This window comes from Trichomycterus rosablanca, chromosome 16, assembly GCF_030014385.1.
Source record: "Trichomycterus rosablanca isolate fTriRos1 chromosome 16, fTriRos1.hap1, whole genome shotgun sequence".
Taxonomy (NCBI): Eukaryota; Metazoa; Chordata; class Actinopteri; order Siluriformes; family Trichomycteridae; genus Trichomycterus; species Trichomycterus rosablanca.
Genome location: NC_086003.1, coordinates 25,605,245 through 25,627,483, shown reverse-complemented (window position 1 = coordinate 25,627,483; position 22,239 = coordinate 25,605,245). Strand labels below are relative to the sequence as shown.

General features: G+C 43.5%; 1 protein-coding gene across 5 annotated transcripts in view; it reads left to right on the top strand.

Moving 5' to 3' along the window:
• Positions 1-22,239, top strand: part of cadm1a (cell adhesion molecule 1a) — a 457,331-nt gene that overhangs the window by 307,468 nt on the left and 127,624 nt on the right. The window lies entirely within an intron of this gene.

Below are 22,239 nucleotides of genomic sequence, written 5' to 3'. Positions count from 1 at the left end.
CTGTGCAATGCTTTGATGGTACCACAGCAGCACTAGTGCCATGTTGCACGTCTATATTGTTTTCCTTATGCTTCTTAATCACAGAGATCTAGGAATACCGTATTCCTTAGCGAGTTCAGTTAGGGCGCATGAGACGTGGCAAAACTTTTACTTCTATATTGTTTCATTAAGCTTCTTGTGTTAGGGCGTGCTTCTCACGTGAAACACTTACCACTTTGTTTACATCGTTTAGAATGTGAAGTAAGATTTGAGTGAATGTGTAGGTTAGAATCTGGGCTCATTCTGTCGTTACTGTAGGTTGGACTTAATGAGACGTGGCTACATCTAACTATTTTATTTCTGCTATAAGTTTAAGCACTTTGCTCTGTGTACGGAATGCTATAAACACGTGTTACACTTTGTTTAATATGGAGCACTTTGAGAATTTGATAATATGGACATAAACCATGTTACATTTAGTTTTGTGCCATATTATTATGCTGTACAGTTTGTTGTTAAAATAAAAGAAGCTTAAATGAGATTCTGAATTAAATTTCTTGGAGGAAAATTAATCGTTTAGATTAATTCGACTAATCGACAAAATAGTCTATAGATTAATCGATAGAAAAATAGTCGTTAAGTGGCAGCCCTAACCTTTTGTTTATGTATCTATCCATTTCTTACCATTCTTAATTATTTGTCAATTCTGGGTTATTTCCTTCCTTTCTTTTGTTTTCGATTTGTTCTGGCTGGCATTCATACATATGACAGGCCATGGAAAGAGGATTGCCCGCTAAATTAAATTACGGATGGGCGTGATGTGCCAGTATGGCAGGTGCACACGGTCACACGAACACCATTGATTGGTGGCAGCTGTGAACGCTGATTTGCTCCCCGAGACGACGACTAAACAGAGGAGCGCCCGTCCGTGGCATTTTCACCGTGAATAAGGACCTTACGCGGTCCAAACTGGGTGTCAGCCCGGCGCTTGTGTCATTCCGTTTGACAACACGGATAAGCTAGCGGAGGCAAACAAACAAACTGTCCACTCTCAATATCACTTTGCTTGGCAGTGCCACTTGTCAGCATTGGCACTCACGCCTGCCAGCACTTTAAATTTAAACTGTAGGTTTTTTGTTCCTGTGTAGAACACCAGCAATAGCTTTCTCCAGTGGTGCAAAACAAACAGCCTATTCTCTGAGAGCACACAAGGCTGGCATAGGAATGGCACATTTACCACAATAAAAACGTCCTGCAGCAGCCGCTAAGTAATCCAGAACACAAATTTATTCCTGCTCTGTTTTATGTATCGGCGACTCCGGAGATCCATTATTCCGCCCTGACTGGCAGGCATTGCTCACCACATTCTGCCTTTCCTTTTTTAAATGAACGAGCTTTTCTGCCTTGGTTTCCGTGTAGAAATGGAGTGTTTGTAAGAGTTCAATTTTCCGAGTGCTTTGCCTGGTATGTCGATGCTTATTCTAGAAGAATCTGCACTATATAATAACACTGAAGCGCCACTTCAGATGGAACTGCCAAGCACGTACAATCAGTCCTCAGCCTGAAATGAGGTGGTGTGAAGTGGCGCTGCTGTTTGTTCGCACGACTGGTTGAGTCTTCAGTGCAGCATATTTGCTTTTTTTATTTATTTATTTTTATTTTCTGTCCAATATTTCCAGCATGGCTGATGCAGCTCATCATTCGGTGCTCCATGTTTTCATCTGAGGACTCCAGTGTAGCCGTAACCTTTTCTTTATAATCCCTCCTTTTGTAGCTGAATGTCAGTAGATTAACTGAGGTTTAAACAAGACCTGACTATTAATACTAGTCTCCTAACCGGCTCTGCTGTTACATTGTCACCTAATCTACAGTGTCTGGAAACTGTATTCATCCTCATTGCTCAGTATTTGATCAAAATAGCTCCACTTACCATATAGAAGCACTTTGTAGTTCTACAATTACTGACTGTAGTCCATCTGTTTCTCTACATACCTTTTCAGCCTGCTTTCACCCTGTTCTTCAATAGTCAGGACCTCCACAGGACCACCACAGAGCAGGTATTATTTAGGTGGTGGATCATTCTCAGCACTGCAGTGACACTGACATGGTGGTGGTGTGTTAGTGTGTGTTGTGCTGGTATGAGTGGATCAGACACAGCAGCACTGCTGGAGGTTTTAATCACCTCACTGTCACTGCTGGACCAAGAATAGTCCACTAACCAAAAACATCCAGCCAACAGCGCCCCGTGGGCAGCGTCCTGTGACCACTGATGAAGGTCTAGAAGATGACCAACTCAAACAGCAGCAATAGATGAGCGATCGTCTCTGACTTTACATCTACTCCAACTAGGTAGGAGTGTCTAATATAGTGGACAGTGAGTGGACACGGTATTTAAAAACTCCAGCAGCGCTGCTGTGTCTGATCCACTCATACCAGCACAACACACACTAACACACCACCACCATGTCAGTGTCACTGCAGTGCTGATAATGATCCACCACTTAAATAATACCTGCTCTGTGGGGGTCCTGACCATTGAAGAACAGCATGAAAGGGAGCTAACAAAGCAGGCAGAGAAACAGATGGACTACAGTCAGTAACTGTAGTCACACCCACTTTCTTCTTATTTCATCCTCAGCTCTTCACGTTTATGTTTTTCTAAATAAATAAACCCAACATTTTCAGAGTTTCCCTCCCACCCATTACAGCCTCTCCTCATTCACTACAGTTGAAGGCGTGGCCTGCACCCATAAACCACCCTTGGCTAGTTTTACAGCCAGCACAGCCGGACTTTCTCCACTTATCCATGATGGGAGCAAGTTTGGCCCCTCGCCTTCAAGTTCTGCCAGGATTGTTTGGCAGCCGTGCTGTACAGCAGGTTTAAGATCTGGCCGCCGATAATCACCGGGTTCAGGTTTCGGACTTAATAGGCCACTTGAGTTTTATTCATCTGAAAGCGCTCCAGTGTTGCTTCGAGCTGTTTTTTTCCTCAATGACAAATTGACTTTTCCTGAGAAAAGCAGCATTTTTCATTTTCATAACTTCCCTGATCAGGTTGAGAGTCCCCGCCAGGTCTTATTCTGAAGGCACTACAACAGCGTGGCTTCATAGACACAGAGTTCGTGTGCTTGACTGGCCTGCCTGCAGTCCAGGGCCTGTGGTAGCCTAGTGGGTAGGGCTTTGGGCTATCAACCGGAAGATTGGCGGTTCAAATCCTGGCTCTGCTATGTAGCCACTGTTGGGTCCTTGAGCAAGACCCTTAACCCTGTCTGCTCCAGGGGCGCCGTAAGTTGGCTGACCCTGCGCTCTGACCCCAGCTTCCAACACCAGCTGGGATATGCGAAGAAAGAATTTCATTGTACTGTACATCTGTATATGTATATATGACAAATAAAGGATATCTTTCTCCTATTGGTAATGTAAGTTAGAGCATGAAGTGGAGAAATAGACAACAGATGAGCAGCTGAATTACTGTTCTCAGCTTCCAAACCACTTAAAAGCCTAGAACACACTTATGTGTATGTTATGCTGAACACGCCTCTGAGTGTGGCGCAGAAATATTATATTTTGTATTTACAAAATTACAAAATAAGCTGATCAGTAAACAGGGCGGCACGGTGGCTCGGTGGGTAGCACTATCACCTCAAGGTCCTGGGTTCGATCCCCAGGCGAGGCGGTCCGGGTCCATTCTGTGTGGAGTTTGCATGTTCTACCCATGTCTGTATGGGTTTCCTCCCACAGTCCAAAAACATGCAGTCAGGTTCACTGGAGACACTGAATTGCCCTATAGGTGAATGTATGTGTGTGTGTGTGTGTGTCTGCCCTGCGATGGACTGGCGCCCCATCCAGGTGTTACTGTGTTCCTTGCACCCATTGAAAAGCTGGGAGAGGCTCCAGCACCCCCTCGACCCTGATTGGATAAGCGATTAAGAAAGTGAGTGATCAGTAAAAACATTGGATTTTTTTTTTACTACTTTTATCGGTTAAATAAAAACTCAAATTTTTATTGCATTTTACAAAACATCCCAAGTTCTCTGGAAATGTGGTTTGTACATGAAATGATGCTACCAGCACAATATTTTAAGAAATAAAGCAAACATACTTCTTAGAATTCGGTTTGGTCTCAAAGAACTAAGGTATTTTCCGTTTGCGAGTCTTTTTCATCATTTGGAGCGAGGGTGTGCACTTTTTAGTAAAGGCATCAAAGTCAACGACTGGCAACACTTGCAAAAAGATTCTTTTTTTATTCCAGATGATTCATGAATATCAGTCACAACTGCTACGTTCTGCAGCTTTAATGAGAGAAAGTAGCCTGACCTAGGCAGTGTAGTTGTAGTTGTGTTTTGGGCTGTCTTTAAAATGTTCATTTATTTTTTTCTCATTTTCACATTTGTGCTTTTATATGATTGGATCTCTCTTGTTATAAACATGTATTTGACTTTGTGAGCAGTCATAACCTTACTGATAGACCTCACAAAGAAATAAGCAATACATTATTGTAAGAAAAGTATAAATAGCTGGTAACTGGTGTTGCAAATTGAAAAAAAAACTAATTAATAAATAAAAGCTAGGTTTACAGGCACCCAAGTGGCACAGCGGGATATTCCGCTAACACACCAGTACCGAGATTCTGAACTCCTCGGTTGCCACCAGTCGGCTGGGCGCCATCTAGCGGGCATAATTGGCAGTGCCTGCACAGACACGTTTCTGCTAGAGCAGGATGACCGGACTATGTGGGTGGGGTCTTTAAACGCTGTGTAAGGACCCTGTTTGACAGAAATGCCTGGGTGAAAAAGGGTTCCGCTAAGGGCTGCGAGCGGGTCGGAGGAGCGTGAGCAGCAATATACCCACCTCGACTGCAATCAGGGATCCCCCAGCAGCAGAAGACAAATTGACTACACTAAATTGGGAGAAAATGCATGAATAAAATAGAAAAATAATTACAAATTAAATAGAAGCTAGGCTTATAACTTTAAACTTTAATTTGAAGTATGTGAGTTTGATACTCCTCACTATTCTTCTTCATTTATGTTCTAGTTGTCTTGTTTTTCTTTTCTTCATTGTTGTTTTGCCTCTAAATGTAAGTAATCCTTAATAAACTTATTAGTAGTAGTAGTATTACGTGTGTCTGTGGGCAGTGTTTGCTCAGTGGTTAAGTACTATTGACCAAAAAGTTGCTGGTTCAAGTCAAAGTTTCATTGCTCGGGTGCTGAACCATTAACCTTCTATGTTTTGTATTGTTTTGGTCACAATGCTGCGTTGCTTTGGATAAATCGTCTGCTAAATGTTGTACGTTTGTTAAGGTTTGTTCTGTACTCTATACTTCTGGTTCCATTTCGAATCTCTGCCTCACCTTCACTCTTATTCACCGTCTCTCACATATTTAAATACACTCACATGCATCGTCTTTAACTTACACTGCCACGCCCCCCTGCACACCCGGCCTCGGCCCTCAGCAATTCTCCTGAGAAATACACGTTTTAGTCCTGAGTACCTCAGAGAGGATGAAGATAGTCGAGCTATTCTTAAATGATTAAGTGTGTAGGAGCGGCTGCCCTGTTTCCAGCTAAACCCAGTGACACTCACAGAGAGGTAGCATCCTCCTTCTATTCCCCGAGTTCACAGCTATCTGATGGATTGGATTCACCCCCATCAGGTGCCTTTAGAGATAGAAATCCTGCGTGTTACATCCCAGGGGCTTTCTTCAAACAAGCAATACACACTTCGTTTTTACACTAAACCAGAGATGTCCAAACTACGACCCGTGTGCCATTTATGAAACAGCTCGCAAGATATTTTAAAATAAAATTAAAGTTGGCTTACTATTAAGCAGGTTTTTAAAAAACACAGCTTGAACTGTTTGGACTTTAAGTGTCACATTAAACAAATCTAAAGCGCTCCCCATCTTCTTTCCCCCGACTCAAAACATTAACGTTACACCTACATTAATGAGTTAATGAGTTTTTGGATAAACACGGCGGCTCCAGATGCTGGGAAAATTAATATTTTGTTACTGAGTTCAGAGGAAAGTGGGTATGTTTAATTTAAAGAAGTATAACAATCTAGATAGAAAGATTGATCATTAGTTCCTCAAATAAAAAGAAGCTGTAATTGTTAGTAATCAGGTACTGTAGGTCTATTATATGTTTATTTGTTTTATTGCAAAAGACTCTGTGGCCCCGTGTTTGCATATTTTTTACTCCATCTGGCTCCCAACAAGTTGTGTTTGGACACCCCTGCACTAAACAAAATGTATAGTGGACATACACCGATCAGCCATAACATTAAAATCACCTCCTTGTTTCTACACACACTGTTCATTTTATCAGCTCCACTTACCATATAGAAACACTTTGTAGTTCTACAATTACTGACTGTAGTCCATCTGTTTCTCTGCATGCTTTGTTAGCCCCCTTTCATGCTGTTCTTCAATGGTCAGGACCCCCACACCACAGAACAGGTATTATTTAGGTGGTGGATCATTCTCAGCACTGCAGTGACACTGACATGGTGTTGGTGTGTTAGTGTGTGTTGTGCTGGTATGAGTGGATCAGACACAGCAGTGCTGATGGAGTTTTTAAATACTGTGTCCACTCACTGTCCACTCTATTAGACACTCCTACCTAGTTGGTCCACCTTGTAGATGTAAAGCCAGAGACAATCGTTTATTAATTGCTTCTGTTTGAGTTGGTCATCTTCTAGACCTTCATCAGTGGTCACAGGACGCTGCCCATGGGGCGCTGTTGGCTGGATATTTTTGGTTGGTGGACTATTCTCTATGCTGTGTCTGATCCACTCATACCAGCACAACACACACTAACACACCACCACCATGTCAGTGTCACTGCAGTGCTGAGAATGATCCACCACCTAAATAATACCTGCTCTGTGGTGGTCCTGTGGGGGTCCAGACCATTGAAGAACAGCATGAAAGGGGGCTAACAAAGCATGCAGAGAAACAGATGAACTACAGTCAGTAATTGTAGAACTACAAAGTGCTTCTATATGGTAAGTGGAACCGATAAAATAGACAGTGAGTGTTTTAATGTTATGGCTGATCGGTGTAATAATGTTAAGCTCATGGTTAGGGGTTCACATACTTTTGTTCATATAGTGTATGAGGACGCAGACCAAGACTCAATACTAAAACGTACAGTTTATTATGAGGTGTAGTGTGGATGAACAGGGTAATAAATATTTACATATATGTATTACACTGTTAACACTCTGACATGTATAATGAGGGTTGGATGGAAAAATGTTCCCTGGCTGATCGAATATATTGTGGACATCAAAGAAACTATACAAACACGAGTAAAACACATTTAAATCAGAGTAAAGTGAAGTCAGCTCTTAAATTGTGCTTTATTAACTACATGCTTTACTATGTAAGTGTTACAACATCACTAAAAAGTTTATAGGAACCCATTTGGGGTTTGACCTAGGACAGTTAAAGGCTTGTTTGGCTGTTAGATCTCTGAAGAAATTGCATTCACCAATAAGAAAGTGCTAGAGAACAGTGATAAATGTATCAAGCAGGGTAGGAACTGAAATATATTCCCTAGACAGAGACGCTTCTTCCCCTGCATGATACAGACATCGCTGTACTCCGTCTTGTTCAAGGAAATAAATGGCATGAGAGACTTTTTAGTATTCTAAACTAGTCAAAAACTTTTATTGTTGGGTGGCACGGTGGGTGCAGTGGGTAGCGCTGTCACCTCACAGCAAGAAAGGCGTGGGTCAGAACAGCCAGGGTCCTTTCTGTGTGAAGTTTGTACACCGACCAGGCATAACATTATGACCACTGATTATCTCTTCATCACGGCACCTGTTAGTGGGTGGGATATATTACACAGCAAGTGAACATGTTATCCTCAAAGTTGATGTTAGAAGCCGGAAAAACAGGCGAGCGTGAGGATTTGAGTGATTTCACAAGGGCCAGATTGTGTCGGCTAGACGACTGGGTCAGAGCATCTCCAAAACTGCAGCTCTTGTGGGGTGTTCCCGGTCTGCAGTGGTCAGTATCTATCAAAAGTGGTCTAATGAAGGAACAGTGGTAAAGTTGTTTGAAGAGGATGAGGTTTGTCTTAGCAGTGGACTCTATATTTGCACGAAAGTAGTTCATTTTAATTCTTCATATTTACTGACCGCCTTGTCTTTGGACTGCTGGACCACTTGGCGCCATGCTGAAATTCAGTCTGTACAAGGTGCCAGTCCATCACACAGCATCAGACGATCTTTTTCTTATATCTGAGGCTAATTTGGAGATCCAAGCCACCCTTTACATGTTCCAAGTACCCGGAGAAATCTGAGGTTGAATTTAAGAGCCGTGCTCTGGACTTTGGAAATAGTGGGCCTGTCTTGTTATGCCAAAAGTCAGAAGCCAGATGTTTCAGTGGAACCTCTTGGCTAACAGGTGTATAAAATCTGTTCTGTATTAAAATAAGATGCTTCCAAATGTTTGGCGACAGTTTATAGAAGCGACTTTCCAGTTGTAGCTGGATCAGACATCCATATTGGTCCGTGTTGACATTGCCAGACACTAGCCTTCCAAAAGAGTGGAGGCTGTTATAGCTACAAATGAGTTGTCCAACAAGCTCACGGTCAGTTCACGGTCAGACTGTTTTATCCTTGGACTGCTGAACCACTTGGCGCTATGCTGAAATTCAGTCTGGACAGGGTACCAGTTCATCACACAGCATCAGATGATCTTTTTCTTATATCTGAGGCTAATTTGGAGATCCAAGCCACCCTTTACATGTTCCAAGTACCCGGAGAAAACCTCCCCCTCAACGCCAACCTCAACCTCTGAGCAGAGAAAGAAATGAGTCCCCAGACCCCCGTTGCTGTGCGGAATCCACGTTGCCAGCAGCGCCATTGCTTCTCTGTGAGTGTTTAATTTGAGCCGCACATATTATCTTGGGTTATGTTATGTTACATCACCCAAAAGACCCTTTTAATAACTGAGTCAAAAGAGCGGGATCCTGCGTGCTTTCTGGCTAGTTGGATAATTGGTTCGAGCCAGGCGTTCATACATATATGCAGATAATTGGTGTATATTAAGTATTTATGGCCGTCCTCTGCAACAGTGCCGCGTCTCCTTGTTCTTCTTTCATACTCCTCCTTCTAACGTCCCGCAGAGATCGAAGCCGATTCACTTATGTAAGAGTTACAGCCGAGGCAATTGGAGTCAGAAAGCAGACTGGCGGCCCATCTGTGACACCGACTCCAGGGATGAAATAAATGTCTGTGCCTCTCCTCGCTAATGACCTGCTTTTATACCCCAATTAAACGCTGGACAATGAAAACGCATTCGCCGTTGTTTACGAATCAGTCAAGAGAGTCGCCTCGCCTTCTGCTCGCCCAGCTCCTGCTTTTCACATTTCGTGAAACAAGTCATGGCACATTTCAGAAATATGGGGAGATTAGGCGAGCCCATTATCACTTCCCGGCCGCCAGACTTTCCGAGAGGCTATTTGGGGATTCTGGGCTGCAGCGAGTGTATGAAACAGCTAGCTGTGCAAAATGAATGTACCTTTTGCTTTTGCCGGGGCGCGATGGGAAAAGAGCTGCACCGTGCCACCGAGGCGTACATGTATCATTTGCCTTGTCAGACGGAGCGCAAACTTACTCTGCCTCCGTTTCATCGTACCCTGCCTCTCTTTATGCCAGCGTTCGGCGGTGCCCGCGTTCTGACTGACTGCACGGCTCGTTCTTGCTCATGCCTTCTCTGCAGATTTAATTGCACGCCTTTTTGGATTCTTATAAAAATCTTGGAGAGAGAGTAAAGCCGGGAGAAGTCGCATCCAAGCCGCTCCCTGGAGTCCCGTATTTACGATGAGGAGGGGAATAAGTCCGCTGAAGTGTTGGGGCCCTACTGTATAATGATCTGCACTGACCTCCCAAATGAGGGGATTAAGCCAGAAATGCGTGGAGGAGGAAATAATGGGCTCAGGGCTCAGCGGGGCTCTCCATCACACATTTCCACCTGCCAGCGCGCTGACGTGCCTCTCCAAGTGAACCGGCTTGCAATTTTGCCCCCGCATACACTGCTTATGCTCACACAGTGATTTCTAATCCCAATACGGGATTTATTTGATTCATTTTAATGAATGACCGGTGTTTGGTTCCTGTTACAAAATCCTACCAATAACTTTAAGTAGGGATGTCCAGATCCGATCTCAAAGATCGGGATCGGGGCCGATCGAGGCATTTTTTAATTGATCGGAATCGGCTTTACTAATGCCGATCGTAATCCCGATCTTTTGTTCTACGTCAGCATGTCCGCTGTGTGGAAATAGTTTCAAGTGGAAAGTAAAACAAGTTCAATGTGAGCGTTTCACGAGGCGGAAGGAGCAGAGCTGCGTTCATTACTGTAGAATTTTAGTATTTATGTGGTGTGTGAGTCAAGGATCACTCCGGTTTACAAAACAACCTAGTGATGCACTCGTTTAATAAAGAAATGAAAACACGGTATATTTCAGAATAGTCGGGAGCAGAACACTTTCTTAACTTCTCCTGTTATGGTACCGAATAGCGGAGAGCTAGAGTGAATTGCGCTATTTCGTGTTCTATGGAAGGCCTAAAGGGTCAAAACACGCTCACTTAGTGTACAAACGTCCCTTGTCACAGTACAAGCACTTTAAGAACTGGCTTTCCTTCATAACAAAAGAGCCTTTCCATTTTACTGTAATGCTTTTAAGTAACTTTTTTCTTATATTCAAGTTAAGCTGCTACACAGATTTCTGTTCATTTTTAGTGTATCACTGCATTAAACAGATTTTTTTTCTTCGAATGTAAAGTTTAAAGTAAAACTGTAATTATCTCACTTATTTTGATTGATTTTGTAAAAATACAAAAACATTAAGCAATAGCTTGGATGCAGCATTTTTTCCCTTCAGCACTGCAGAGCTTTTTAGTTGTTAAACATATACATTGAATTAATTTGAATAACTGTAATGTACTTGAAGTGTGCACTGTGTGAACAGTATTATCCAGTTCTTATCTAGACAATATCTAGAAAATACAAGTATCGGTTTGAGTATCGGTATCGGATCGGGATCAAAATTAATAATCGGGATTGGTATCGGAAACAAAAAAACGTGATCGGGACATCCCTAACTTTAAGAACAGCGCTCTGGATTCTGGACACAATGGGCATGTCTTGTTATGCCAAAAGTCAGAAGCCAGATTCAGTTGCACCCATGGCCAATAGGTGTATAAAATCAGTTTTGTATTAAAATAAGACACGCCCAACAGGGCAACAGGTTGTAGAAGCGACTTTCCAGTTGTAGCTGGTTCGTGTTGATATTGCTCGTGGTGATGAAGGTCCAATGGTCTTCACAGAGACTTGAATTTAGCCCTATTGAACACTTTTGGGATGAACTGGAACAGTGATTGTGAGCCAGGCCTTCTCATCTGAAATCAGTGCCTGACCTGATAAATACAGGTACAACCTTTGCCAGACACTAGCCTCCCAAAAAGAGTGGAGGCTGTTAGAGCTAGAAATGGGATGTCCAACAATGTCACGGTCAGTTAGTTGGACTATTTCTACAATATTTCTAGTTCCATTTATTTGCCCTTGTTTAGTATTTTTTTGCTATTTTATTTAGCATTTTCTCCCCTTTTCTCCCAATTTAAGCATAGCCAATTCGTCTTCCACTGCTGGAGACCCTGGTCGTGTCTGAGGAGGGTATATTTGCCTGACACATGCTCCCTTCGACAAGTGAGCAGTCCACCGACCCCTTGTTATTCGCTCATACTTTGGTGGATTTGCACTTGAGGCCAGTCTTGCACATGGGGAGTCACACACTGATCTCCACTTTCCTCCGATTTTGTACAAGTGCCTCGGGCTACTAACCAGGGTCCTTACACAGTATCAAAGACCCCACCTACTACGGTCTTTTCCCACACAGCAGACTTTTAGTGGCCAATTTTGTCTACTGCAGTGCAACAATTGTGCTCACTAGGGGGCGCCCAGCCAACCGGTAGCAGAGCTGAGATTGGAACTCGTGTGCTACTTGTTCACTTTTCTTTGCACCTGCACTAGAAGGGTAAGCAAATTCAGATACCCAGTACTGGTTCTGGTCACTTTGCACTGGGCGCTGTAATGTGGGGGTATAAATTTACATTTAAAACCCTTCTGATTTTCACACTGGTTGGTGGAAAATCACTTTAAAGGTACTGGCACAGTACAAATATGATACAGCCTACAGGATCCCAGTAGAACTACACACACACACACACACACACACACACACACACACACACACACACACAGAAGTTCAAGCCTGACTTGCTTTCTGCTCGGTGCAGCGGGTGGTGGCAGCTCCTGTCACCGAGAGAGTTTATTTGTTGGGTTCAGCAGTTCCTTCTCCACATCAAAGAGGCAAGAGTCTGAAAGTAGTCCCACTGTTACTGAAACCTGTTGTTTATGTGTTCATCCGACAAATAAAACGCGCACCCGCCCCGGCACACATCGCTTTCCCGAGCTCGTCGTGATGCCGTTCCATCAACCGTATGATGGGAACCCTTGGAAGTCTTGGAGGCTGTTTTCATCAGTATGTGCAGGTAAAGCGATGTCAGGCGGGGAACCACTGTGCCATGTCAGAAACATCATTCATTCCGCTGCTCTGTAACAAAAAGGGAGGGCGCGTCGAGTGTCGGAGCGTAAACCTCGTCATATCTGTCAGCGCCGAGAACACAGGCTGGAGGTCGGCGCCTCTATCTCACCAGCGGGTTCGTAGCCGACGGCGGAGAAGCGGCGCTTTCTCTTCTGTGCCGGCTGATCTCGGGGATTAAAGCGTCCGTCTCTCTGCCCCTGTAATGGCATTAGGAGATTGAATATGTTTTAGTATTCCATCAAAGAACATCTGATATGAGGCTGATTTAATTAAGTAAAAAGCTAGGCCTGAGAGGGAATGTGATGGACGTGGGCGGGTCGGTGGCTCGCATTGTGTCGAGGTTCTGCACCAGCCTTGGTGATTACTGTTCAAAATTTTATGCGGACGTTTGGACAAAACGAATCCTGTCCATACGTTTTGACAACTCCTGGATGAATAGATTTCAGAGGCCGAGCGTAAATCCACGCGGCTCCTCTGAAAGGATCTTCGGGTTTCTTAGTGTTTTGCCGTTAGAAATGACCTTGCACTTTTTCCTCAGGCTCCACTGCCGCTTTGTCGCAGTTCTCATACAAAATGTTAACTTCCATTTCTTAATTCGAAATGTTCAAGGGCTTGTTATTTATTTCTGTATTTATTGTGATGATAACCCGGCTCCTTCCGCGCTAACCTTTTCTTTCGCCGTAATGGTCAAAAAAATATTTTCGCCACCACAAAGCGTACAAGAGTGGGCTCTTCATGGCCACGGCCGGCTCTATTGTTCAGAGAGCCGTATTGATTTAGCAGTGAATGTAGCCTGTTTTTCGTGTGCCGGCTCAAGGACACTCATTTCAAATATGTGACTGACATTCCATTTTAAATCTTTTTTTTTTCTTTCTCTTCTCTCCCTGAACGATTGCACAAGAGAGTTCTCGCTTTTTAAAAGTCCTCGGTGGTTTAAACGGGTATTTAGTGTTAAGCTTTTCTAATTATGAATAGCTTGTGTTTTGGTCACATGGACATGAAGTGGTTTTACCCCTGGGCATGGTAGCTTTTATTCTCTGAAGATTAAGGATGTGTCCAACCAGTTAGCGATGTGTTTACATCATGTTTCAGTGCAGTATGTATTCACTTCAGCGCTTTAAACACTTTTTCTGAAGTGAGAAGGCCAGAAAGGAGAGGTAACTATAGTACAAACCATCACTCACATCCCACTGGCTCCCAGTTCAATACCGCATACAGTACAAAATACTCTGATCAGCCATAACATTAAAACCACCTCCTTGTTTTTACTTCTACAATTACTGACTGTAGTCCATCTGTTTCTCTACATACTTTTTCATACTTACAGGACCACCACAGAGCAGTATCATTCTCAGCACTGCAGTGACACTGACATGGTGGTGGTGTGTTAGTGTGTGTTGTGCTGGTATGAGTGGATCAGACACAGCAGCGCTGCTGGAGTTTTTTAAATACTGTGTCCACTCATTGTCCACTTCTACCTAGTTGGTCCACCTTGTACCTCATCTATTGCTGCTGTTTGAGTTGGTCATCTTCTAGACCTTCATCAGTGGTCACAGGATGCTGCCTACGGGGCGCTGTTGGCTGGACATTTTTAGTTGGCGGACTATTCTCAGTCCAGCAGTGACAGTGAGGTATTTAAAAACTCCAGCTGCGCTGCTGTATCTGATCCACTCATACCAGCACAACACACACTAACACACCACCACCATGTCAGTGTCACTGCAGTGCTGAGAATGATCCACCACCTAAATAATACCTGCTCTGTAGGGGTCCTGTGGGGGTCCTGACCATTGAAGAACAGCATGAAAGGGGGCTAACAAAGTATGTAGAGAAACAGATGGACTACAGTCAGTAACTGTAGAACTACAAAGTGCTCCTGTAAAGCAAGTGGAGCTGGTAAAATGGACAGTGAGTGTAGAAATAAGGAGGTGGTTTTAAGTTTGTGGTTGATCAGTGTATATTTACTGTACTTCATTGTTGGTCATTTGTTTTAATTATACTTGAATTGTACAGTGTTACTTGGGCGTCCTGAAAGGGCCTAACAGTGGCAACCTGGCAGTGGTAGGGTTGAACCAGTGCCCTTTCGATTACTAGTCCAGTTCCTTAACCACTAGGCTACAACTGTCTGAAATTGAAACAGGTGATTTTGAAACCTATTAAAGACACTCGATTTGAATATGATGTTTATCAAACCAATTATGGAAACTTTAAGCAGTTTGCATGGGGACAATCTTATTATTATTATGACAATTGGGACATCCTCGGAAAGGAGTGTGTGCGCCATAAGGTGCACTCGATCCTGTATAATTGACACTGATGTGGAGGTTACACAAGTCATGTGTCTTCACTCGATGGTCCTTGTTAAAGTTTTGTAAAGTTGTAAAGTTTACTATGTTCAGGTTTTGTTGAGACTGAGGGGATCAATCACAGGGGTTCTCGTTTCATTCTGTACTGATGCTGCTGTTAACTGTAATTAGCCTTATAGTGTCTGCTGGGATTGTAATTATTCAGTCACGTTAAGTCTGTGTTCCTTTTTGAAGCTCTGTTTTTATTACGATGCATCCCCTCCGTGTGGATTTTGCACCGTATTGCTGTTGCATTGCTCTTACATTTTTAACTTCATTATTCTTTTTAATACTGTGATGTACTTATATAGATAATACGCAGCGGTAGTCTTATTTATCCCTGATATAACACTTTATTCCCAGACTATTTGTACTTAATTATTTGTTGTTTGTTGAGTTGTAAAATATGTGCAGTATCTCCCTGCTTTATCTGCCTTATTACCTTTGCATTATATTACTTGTAGCTGTACTTCATGGAGCAAGTAGGAGGGTTGTACTTAATTCTAATTTGCAGGCCTGTGTTAATGTGGCTCAGGTATTTATCTTCTGTGAAAACACGACATTCAAATGACCGGCCAAACCCTACACTGGTCAACAGTGATCACATCATGTAATGCAACCTTAACCAGTCAAAGTTCTCTTTGATTTACTTTTTATAGCATTCACTGTGTCTCATTAAACATGGCTTGCTACACCTGGGTGCGCCGCTTCATAAGCATAGCTGGGACTCAGTTTTTATGTTTGTTAGACCTTTGTTTGTCTGTCTGACGTGTGGCTCTTACCATTCACCACTCAAGCTCACTTCTGAAAGCAAGTAATGCAACTCACATAAAAAGGATAGTGGCATTTAGACAGTATAAAATATGTAAGTGGATCAGATTAAAAATACATCAGAATTCAGACCTGTGTTAGCCTGACTGTGGGGTTAAATTGCAGCCTCATTGTAAAATACAAACTGAACATTTAAAAAATAATGTACAGTTGTTATATAGTGTATACACCGACCAGGCATAATATTATGACCACTGACAGGTGAAGTGAATAACACTGATTATCTCTTCATCACGACACCTGTTAGTGGGTGGGATATTTTAAGCAGCAAGTGAACATTTTATCCTCAGAGTTGATGTTAGAAGCAGGAAAAATGGGCGAGCGTGAGGATTTGAGCCAGTTTCACAAAGGCCAAATTGTGATGGCTGGACGACTGGGTCAGAGCATCTCCAAAACTGCAGCTCTTGTGGGGTGTTCCCGGTCTGCAGTGGTCAGTATCTATCAAAAGTGGTCCAAGGAAGGAACAGTGGTAAACCGGAGACAGGGTCATGGGCGGCCAAGGCTCATTTATGCACGTGGGGAGCGAAGGCTGGCCCGTGTGGTCCGATCCAACAGACGAGCTACTGTAGCTCAAACTGCTGAAGAACTTAATGCTGGTTCTGATAGGTGTCAGAAGACACAGTGCAGCGCAGTTTGTTGCGTTTGGGGCTGCATAGACACAGACCAGTCAGGGTGTCCATGCTGGCCCGTGTCCACCACCGAAAGCGCCAACAATGGGCACGTGAGCATGAGAACTGTGTGTGACTGGTCCCAGCACTACATTGAGTAAATAGTTGTGATAAATTATAGCTGTGAGCATAGTTTTTTGCTATAATTGTGCAACCATTTATAGTATCTGTTTGATCCTCTAAGGGATTATCGGATATCATCAAGCTCGAATCGTCTCGTGTTATTATAGTCTGCTGGTCCAGCAGGACGCATTTTTAACCACCTTTATTTATCATAGCCTTGGTTCTCAACCTTGGTTGCTGTCTTTAAACCCCTGATGGCACTCGTGCCGACCCATTTCCTTTTAAACGTTTAACTTCATGTCAAAACTTGTAATTTCTGGTTTCATTTCTGGAGCGCTGCGGCTTTGCTGAGGACGTGACGGAGGCATAACGAATATAAATGTCACCTTGTTGCTGGAATTGCTAATGAGATTGAGATCTGAGATCAGCGTTCTCCTTCACTGAGGGATATCTGCTGGATAAATCTGCTTTTCTAGCTCCTGCCGCAGACTCAGAAGCGGTTAAACGGTCGACTTTGGCACGCTGCTCGGAATGGCGTGGTGGCGCAGGCCTGTCGGGGGCGTGTTGTCCATGCCACACAGCCCTGGCCTTTTCTACCCAGTCTCCTCTGAGAGAGAAAATGATTTTGCTCTCCTAACCTTTTAATTACACAAAGGTCTGGCGTGTCCCGTTTGCACCCCGTTCATGTGTGGGTAGTGTACAGTCAACAGTCTGTGTGCTGAATGACTGAATAGATCCTGGCATGTAGATTCCCATCAGGCATCAGAAAGCGAGGGAGACCTTTGGCCTTTGGTGTATTTCTAAAAAGGGCAGCTCTTTCGGCGCATTAGCAGCCGTACGCGGTTGGCTAGCCTTCAGTGGATTCTCATGGAATGTCACATACCAGCGCTGGGCTTTCACGACGGCGGGAATCGAATCCCCGAGATTATTCGGTGCGGTGAAAGGGAGCGAGTGCTGCACCGTGAATTTCAAACCCTTCGGATTAGCGGCGCGCTTTAGCTGGCGAAGACGCCACGGCATCTTTAGGAAAGTGACCTGAAAGTGAAGAAAACCTCAAAAGTCATTGGAAAGTCAGAGACCGATGGGGTTGCATATGCCGGAGGAGCGTCTTTCTACCCTCGCCCCTCCCTTCTGTGAGGTGACTCGAGGACAGCAGGGTGAATATTCCCATCAATGAGGAGCTTATCGGAGTGTCAGCAGTGGTGTCTAATCACCGCAAAGCAGACAGACCATAAATCCCTCCCTATTATGGCCCAGGTTTACACACTCGCTCCAGTCGTCTCTGTCTAAACTAGTCTCTGATCAGCCAACTTCATCTCAGCCTCATCGTATCCTGATAAAAGAAAAAAAATACAAAAACACAAGGATGTGACCTTCAGTATTGGTGGGATCTTTATGAGTCCCTCCGTTTGGGAAAACACTTTTGTTTAGGCTTTTTTGTTTTCCATCTTTTGTCTTGAGCTTGAAAGGCATCAAATAAAAGATGCATCAATGCTTCAGCTTTTGGAACAGTATTGATAATTAGGCTTTAATTGAGTTTAGCTATTCTGTCTCATTTAACTCCTGGCAGCAGATTGGCAATTTGAGCGGTATCAGTTGTTGCCGGGGAAGGGAACTCAGGGGGATCTTGTCTTCCCCCTCCTGCTTCTGCGTGGGAGGCACATTATGGCTCGCTGTTCCATGTGAATTGGGTTGAGGCTGCTTCTTAGCCTTGGCCTTGTCTGAAGATTGCTGCGAGGGCCTGGTAATCACATCAGAGACCAACATCACAAGCGGCGCAACTTTAGTTTTCATTTATGACCCTTGCCACTGAGGACTGGGTTGACTGAAGCAGTCATTTATATGAGGTGTGAGGTATGAAGTGGTCAGTAGTAATGAGAGATAATTCTAATTATCGTTCCGATGAGGGTCTTGTGATTCTCGCTGGCTGCTTGTTGTGTCTCCGGGGTCCTCTGGCATCTCTGTAGTTTCCTGATCTTAATCAATGCTGCAGTGATAAATAAGTTTTTATTTGTATTTTGTTCTCTGGTCCTGTCCTAGCAGGCCGTCTGAAGTGCTCTTGGGCTGATGGAAACGGTAAAAAGAGACACAAAGCTTTATTAATTCAGCTCATGCTTGCTGACCACCAAGTTAATGCAGCTATCATTCTGAGAAGCGAACTGCTCCTGTGCGGGCTAACTCATGCTTAATGCATTCCTCTGAAACGTTTAACCTTACCTTAGGGGCAGGAGAGTAAACCAGTTACACTACCCTCTCTGTGCCAGGCTGGGTGAGTCTTTATATGCCCAAGCCAGGCCCCAGCAGGCCCCAAGGTTGAAAAGCCAATGCAACATTATACTTATGACGTTTGGCATTTACTTAACCAGAGCCAGGGTTTCATGGGTCTGATTTCCAGGGTGGCCCCTGATCCCCTGTGGCTTTGAATCAGTTAGTGGCTTCCGTGTTACGAATCTTAAATCAGCTCCAAAGCTTCTGCCCATGAATATACTGCACACCTACTGCAGGTAGCAGAGAAGCTTTTAAACAGTCTCTTTTTTACTGGTGCAGGAAGAATCCAGGCTCCAGTACCTGTGTGGAAATGTTCTGGGCATTTTTAGTTGTTTGTATTTTCTTTTTCCTGCTTTTGATTTTTTTTTTATCCAGTTATTTTCAATTCCATGTTACAATTCCTTGGCTGCTTTCACCACCAATACTGGCCTGAAGAGAGCCATGGACAAGCCCTCGCCCCTCTGGCACATGTTTAGTCTCCGGCCACCCCCATGAATGCTTTGATGCTTAGATTGATGGATGCTTGATTGAATGGGTGGATGTGTGTATGTCTGTGTTATGTTAACACCAATGGATTTATTCCCCGCAATGTGTGTCCGGGCTTTAAATGGTACTGTTGATCACTGTTCACTGGCGAACAGGTTGAGACACATATGAAGTATGTTTTGTGAATAAATGGTTTCCGCCATTTAAGTGTTAACATAATTTTGCCTCACCCTGCATGTTTGGGTGGTTGGATGGAGGGATGGATGTTTAAATGGGTGGATGAATGGTTAAACAGATGGATAGATAGAGTGGTGGATAGATGAATGAATGGATGGATGGACGAAAGGATGGATAAATACTTGGATGGATTGATAAATAGATGGATATATAGAGGGGTGGACAGATGGATGAATGGATGGATGGATGAATGAATGAATGAATGTTTGAATGGGTGGACAGATGGATGGATGGATGGGTGAATAGATGGATGGATGCTCTTGGATGAATTATTGGATGGATGGATGGATGGATGGATGTATAAATACTTAAATGAATGGATGGATGGATGGAAGAATGCTTGGACGAATTTTTTGATGGATAAATGCTTGGATGGATGGATGGTGAGATGGATGGATGGATAAAGGCTTGGATGGATGGATGGTGAGATTGATGGATAAAGGCTTGGATGGATGGATGGTGAGATGGATGGATAAAGGCTTGGATGGATGGATGGTGAGATGGATGGATAAAGGCTTGGATGGATGGATGGATGGATGTATAAATACTTAAATGAATGGATGGATGGATGGAAGAATGCTTGGACGAATTCTTTGATGGATAAATGCTTGGATGGATGGATGGTGAGATGGATGGATAAAGGTTTGGATGGATGGATGAATGCTTGGATGAATTCTTTGATGGATGAATGGATCCTTTCATGAAGGTTGGTGGGTTGTTGAATGGACGGTTTGGCAGCTGGATGAATGGATGGTTGGATGGATGGATACTCGGATGAACGCTTGGATGGATGATGTATGGATGGATGGATGAGTGGACAGACAAACAGATGTATGGATGTATGTTTGGATGGATGGATGGATAAATACTTGGATGGATTGAGGGTTGGATTGATGGATTGCTGATTAGATGGATGGTTGGATGGATGGATGGATTGATAAATAATTGGATTAATAAATACTTGGATGGATGGCTGGATGGATGGATTGACAGATGGCTGGATGGAGTGATGGATGGATAAATACTTTATTACTTACTTGGATGGATGAATGTATGGATGGTTGGATAGATGTACGTTTGGATGGTGGTATATTTATGCAGCAACATGTTGGCTGAACGATCGTTTTCTGGATCTTTTCCTGTGGTCAGACCTCTTCCATCATGCGTATCTCTTATACCCAGCTGAGGCAGCTGCGGTTATCTCCGGTGGTTATATTAAACATGCTCTGTGTAACAAAGTGAACAGACATTTTGTGACACAGAGCTGGAGTATGAATTTTGACTGCAATAGGTAATTGTGGCTCTCCTCTCCATGCATATTGCAGCGAGAACATTAACAGAGCCACCTCCAGGACGCGTATTTGGCAAAACCGCGACAAACGGAAATTGGTTTTCTAATCAGACTCTGACTTAGAGCACAATTCATCCTCCCTCTTTTTGGCTGTAAGTGCTTTTTAAAGCCCTGCTGTGGAATCCGCTGTATTAGCCTGTGATTCTCAGTAGCGGCGGCGGCGGCCGGAGGAAGGAGGACGGCTGAGTCCAGGCACAGCTGACATGCTGTAATTAATAAAGCTTTAGGATTTCGTGTGTCTGGGAGAGACGTGGGAAGGTAATGTTCGGTGGGAAGCTTCTTGCGGGGCTTGGTTCATTTCTCTAGTTTAATGAACTCCTGCTAATTTATCATCTGATTAACACATGACGTGAAATCGTGAAGTGTCGGAGAGAAATGGTGTGAAATACCTTCTCATTTTTAGTACTGATGACATCGTCAGTGCGTCTGTGAGGAATAAACAAAACACAGAAAACAAACAGCAATAAATATTAGTTTTAATGCACGAAAAATCCTCCAGTTCTTTGAGGAATAGAGGTGAGGTGAAGATGCACTTTCTCGTCTGCACTTCAGAAGCTTTCATAAATATTTAATGGTAATTAAATCTGGTGATTGGGGAGGCCATGGAGAGCACTTGACCTTATACTGGGATTCAGTGTAAAAGTGGCCTTCACTGTCTTCACTATTGGAGCATCATCGAGAGAGTGTTGGTCCTAAAAACTGCAACAATGTTGTCCCTACCATTATGGATCCATCATAGTTGGTTGAAACATGGTTACACTGGTCAGAGAGCATATTTTTGTCCCAATTTTCAGGACCCATATTCTCTCAAGTAATTGTTTAGGGGCCATATACACTAAATGGCTTGTTGGACGTCTCATTTCGGAGTGACCTCTATGTGATCTGTTGAGGTATAACAACAGCCACTCTTTTAAGAAGGCTTCGCACAAGACTTTAAAGTATGCCTGTGGAAATACCCATTCAATCAAAAGATGACAGCATTTGTACGGATGGCCAATAATGTTGCTTAAGAAAGCTTCAGTTGGTGTTCCGGTTCATTTCAGAGCGGTTCAGTGAGGTGCAGGACACTGGAGTTTCTTTAAAATGAGCTTTTTTTCATGTCTTCATGAGCTTGCTTTGTGCACAGGGACACAGTCATGCTGGGACAGAAAAGGGCCTTCCCTAAACTATTGCTGCAAAGTTTGAAGCATAGACTTTTCTTTGTATAATTGATCATTACACTTGTTAGCAACTGTTGTGGCTGAAACACATGAATTCAATAATCAGAAAGGGTGTCTCAATACTTTTGTCCATATAGGGTCTGTCTGGAAACCCAGTAATTTCTCTATATAGACTAGGGTGACATGTGTCCTCTTTTTCCTGGACATGTCCTCTTTTTTGTAACCTAA